Here is a 5286-nt window from a genome sequence, read left to right as displayed (position 1 = left end):
TTGCTAATTAATTTCTGAGACGGTCGATTTTGCACAATAAAATTGAAAAATGGGCTGTTTTAAAAATTTACCCATACACAATCACTGGCTTCGCGACAATGTTAACCCCCGACGAATCGCAAACGCTAAAGTCCAAACAAGGAGTAGTAAGTGCACATCCTGAACACGAGTGCAAGCTACGAACCACCTACAACCCAAAGTTCTTGGGCCTCAGCCGATGGTCCGGATTGTGGCCTAGCTCAGACTACGGTGCGGGTCAAATAATCGGTATGATGGACAGTGGAATCAAGTACAACCACCCTTCATTCGACAGCCAGCAGATGTCTCCACCTCCCCCACCACCCATATGGAAAAGAAAATGCTATGCAACAAGAAGATCATCAGTGTTGGGACAAACCCAGGGCCCAATAGAGTAGAGTCATAGGAATAGTAGAATGAATGTAGAGATAAAAAGATGAACACACAGATTTTCGTGGTTCGGCACAAAATTACCTACGTCCACGAGCAAGGATAGAAGAATCCACTATGAGGAGAAAATTCTGGAGTTACAATCTCTCTTTACAAGGAGATACTCTCTCTCTCTATTTTTTCTCTCTCACTCTTCTATATGAGGAGTTATTTCTGCGACGAGTTTTTCCTTAAGGATTTGGAGCCTATTTATAATATTTAGAAAAATACTATGCACTAATAAAATAATATTATTTTACTATGTAACACTGTGCAACTTTTTCATTTTTCAACATTACAGTGCCTAACTTAGGAGGAAAATGGTTTGTAAGGCTCGTGAGCTTTTCATTTGTTAAAATTTGAGGCTGCTGGCTGAAGTTTCTTGAGGCTGCTTGCTGACAATCTCCCACTTGAAGATTTGATTGAGTATCAATCATATCTTCATACTATTTTTTTCTATCTTACCATCTTCATGTTGCTCATGTCTCCGACAAACCACAGGAGGATCTATACCAAATAAATTTGTCAGTACTGGATGTTTTTGTCAAAAAAATCTGCTAGGTTGTCTTCGGTGTGAATTTTCTGCATATCCACTATTCCTTCTTCTACTTTCTCACGAACGGAGTGGTACTGAACTCGAATGTGTTTGGTCTTTGAATGAAAGGCTAGATTTCTTGCCAAATGCAAAGCACTCTACTTGTCACAAAATAGAGATATCTTTTTTTGTTCATAGCCGAGTTCCTCCAGCACCATCTTCAACCACATCACTTCTTTACTAGCTTGTGTAGTTGCTACATATTCTGCTTCTGTTATTGAAGTAATCACAACTGACTGTAGTTTTAAAACCCAGCTTACAGCTCCGCCAGCAAGTGCAAACACATAGTCTGTGTTGAATTTTCTATTATCACGATCACTTTCATAATCAGAATCAACATATGTACTGACAATAAAATCAGATCCCTTATAACATAATGCAATAATTGAGGTTCCTTGAATATATCTTAGAACCCTCTTTACAGCATTCCAATACTCTTTACCAGGATTTGTCATGTATCGACTAACCACTCACACTGCTTGTGCAATGTCTGGTCTTGTACATATCATAGCAAACATTAAGCTTCCCACTGCTGATGCATACGGTACTCAAGACATCTCCATCCTCTCTTCTTTACTGCTAGGACTCAAACTGGAGGATAACTTGAAATTAATAGGAAGTGAGGTAGAAATTAACTTACAATCTTGCATGTTAAAGCGTCGCAAGATTTTGTTCAAATAGTTTTTCTGAGAAAGCCAAATATTCCTATTAATTTTGTCTCAGTAAATTGTATTCCTAGAATCTTGTTTGCAGATCCTAAATACCTCATTTCAAATTCCCTAGTCAACTGAGCCTTTAATTCTTTGATACGATCTTTGTTGGGGTCTGCAACCAACATGTCATCAACATACAACAATAAGATAACAAAGTTATTTTCACCAAATCTCTTGAAATATGTACAAGGGTCTGAATTAAGTTTGTTGTATCCAATGCTCATGATGAATGAATCAAATCTCTTATACCAACACCTCAACGCCTGCTTTAGACCGTACAGAGATTTGTTCAATCTGGATACCAAGTTCTTTTTTCCTTTTTCTTCAAAACCTTCTGGTTGGAGCATGTAAATTTCTTCTTCAAGATCTCCATGAAGAAATATTATTTTCACATCTAGCTGCTCTAGATGTAAGCCAAATATAGCGCTCATAGTCAGGACTATTCGGACTGTTGTAAGTCAAACTACAGGAAAAAATATTTTATTAAAGTCAATACTAGCACGATATCCTTTTACCACCAATCTAGCATGATATCGCTCCACTTGATCATCGCTATTTCGCTTGATCTTGTAAACCCATTTGTTTCCAATGGTATTTCTTTCTTGTGGCAGTGACACAAGTTCCCAAGTCTTGTTCTTATGGAGAGTTTCAATTTCTTCCTGCATTACTGCCATCCACAAAGATGCATCTGTATCATTTATAGCTTCATTAAAAGTTGATGGCTCTCCACCTTCTGTTAGAATGCAGTATGCAACATTACTCTCCATAATATACTCCGAGTGCCAAGTCGGTGGCCTTCTCTCACGAGTTGACCTTCGCGCTTCTGGAGCCTCAGACTCGACTGGTTCTTGTACATCATGCTCCGATGTTACTTCAGAAGAATTCGGATCATTTTCTACCTGAACAGCTATAGTCTCTGAGTCATTCCTTGAACTGCTTTCTTTTTCATCACTTTGTAGTTGATTTTCTACAAAGATAACATCTTTGTTGATGATAACCTTGCGGGCAGTAGGATTCCACAGGTGATACCCCTTTACTCCATCAGCATACCCCAAGAATATGTATTTTTTGCATTTTGAATCCAACTTTATAATTTCTTAGGCATTGTACATTACGTACACTAGACTTCCAAATATATGGAGGTTGAAATAATCAACTAGCTTTCCAGTCCACATCTCCATCGGCGTCTTTTTTTTTTGGTCAATGAAAATGATTTTATTCATTACCAAGTGTGAACATTACATAGCACTTAACAATTCCAGATAGTCTGGATCTCAACTAGCCAAAAGATCACAAAATTACAATCTCACAATACTTTCCTTTACATACTCTAGAAAATCATCATTCAAAATTTTAGAGAAAATGGAGATTTTTATCACACGAAGTAGTTGATCAGGTTGTCTCATTTTGCTTTGAAATATCCTCAAGTTTCTCTCTTGCCATATCTGATATACTAAAACAGAGAGCGCCATTCTTTCAAATTTTCTGCAAAATTCTTTCTTCGAAGTCTACAACTGTACCAATCTATAATGTGCTCCCAATCACAAGATCTCCAATTGAACTTCAACCAATCCATGACCTTGTTCCAAACACTAGCACTGTACTGACAGTCAAAGAAAAGGTGTTGGCATGTTTCCAGCTGATTAGAACATAGCACACACCTATTAGTATTGATGATGTTCATACGACAAAGCCTCTCGTGTGTTAGCAACCTAGAATGGGCAACTAACCACAAGATGAAAGAATGCTTGGGATAATGAAGACTATCCCATACAGTAGCTGACCATGCTACCTGCTGAGAAGAATGAATCAGTTTTTCATAAACTGCCGAAACAACAATTTTTCCATTTACAAAGCAGCTATCAATTAAATTCTTCAGATTCTCAATGCTCCCCAGCTTACCAATCAACATATCTCTCATCTTTATAATTTGCTTCCACATCCATGAATCGTTTATCTTAACTTGCACCTGCCAAACATTAGCATGACTCAAATAGTTACCATGTACCCATTTGACCCACAGATGATCCTTTTTTAGATGTATTAACCACATAATCTTGATAGCAGCAGCTTGATTCCAAATTCTTGCAGAAAACACACATAAACCTCCATGTTTTTTATTTTGACAAACTGAATTCCAGGAGACAAGAGGAATTTTCCAATTCCATAGAAACTCAGAGCATAAGCTGTCAATCTTACGAAGAACTTTACTTGGCAAAATGTATTTATTTGTCCAGAATATATGAATTCCCAAGATGATAGATTTGATCAATTATAATCTCCCGGCATATGATAACACCTTCCTCTTTTGCCAATTTTAGAATTTCTCAGAGATTCTACTGAGCAGTGCAGAACAATCCAAACAAGAGAGCCTTTTTGATATCAATGGCACACCAAGATATCTCACTGGTAGAATACCTTCAGAGAAGTTCAAATAAGAGCATATTTGTTGCTTAAGAGAATCATCAATATCGCTCATATAAACTGAACATTTATTTGGGTTTGTGTCTAAACCAGATACATGACTAAACTCCTGAAGGCAATTGAAGATTTTGGAAATAGAGTTCATATCAGCCTTTGCAAACAACAGCAAATCATCAGCAAAGAATAGGTGTGTTATCTTTAACCTGGAGCATTTAGGGTGGTATTTGAACAATCCATCATTTTGAAGTGTACCAAGCTTTCGAGATAAATATTCCATGCCCAAAACAAAAAGATAAGGAGATAGAGGATCTCCTTGTCTTAACCCTCTCGAGCCTTGAAAAAAATCCATGAAGAGATCCATTAAGTGACAAGGAGAATTTAGGGGTTGTAATGCACTCCATTATCCACATGATCATCATATCAGAAAAGCCCAGCCCCATAAGCATTGATTTAATGAAACTCCAATCAATGGTATCAAATGCTTTTCTAAGATCAATATTAAGAATAACTCTTGGTGAAGTATTTTTCCTCCCATAATGCTTGATGAGTTCATGGGCTAACAAAATATTATTTGAGATACTTCTACCCTTGACAAATGCACTTTGAGCATCACTGATTAGAAACCCCATGACATTCTAAATTCTGCTAGCTAGAATTTTAATAATGATTTTATAAATGCAATTGCAACAAGATAACGGGCGGAAATCAGAAGGGGTTTTTGGGTTAAGAGTTTTTGGTACCAGAGTGATGGCTGTTGAATTAATAGCACCAAGTAATTTACCAGTTTGAAAAAACTCTTCCACAGCTAAGAACAGGTCTTCACTAATTACACTCCAAGCAGCTTTGAAGAAGGAGGCATTGAAGCCATCGGGTCCAGGTGCTTTCCCATCAAGCTTTGAGAAAATTGCAAGTTTTATCTCCTCTCTTGAAACAGGAGAACATAAGCCATCTCTTTGTGAGGAAGAAAGAATAGGGCCATTAGAGATCACCTCTGGGTCTGGAATATCAGTTGTAGTAGAAGACCCTAATAATTTTTTGTAATATCCAACAAATTCATCAACTATTCTGGGCATCTCTGTAATTCTTTCACCATTTTCAGAATATATT

The sequence above is a fragment of the Asparagus officinalis genome, chromosome 2, assembly GCF_001876935.1.
Source record: "Asparagus officinalis chromosome 2, Aspof.V1, whole genome shotgun sequence".
Taxonomy (NCBI): domain Eukaryota; kingdom Viridiplantae; phylum Streptophyta; class Magnoliopsida; order Asparagales; family Asparagaceae; genus Asparagus; species Asparagus officinalis.
Note: the sequence above shows the minus strand (reverse complement) of the source record.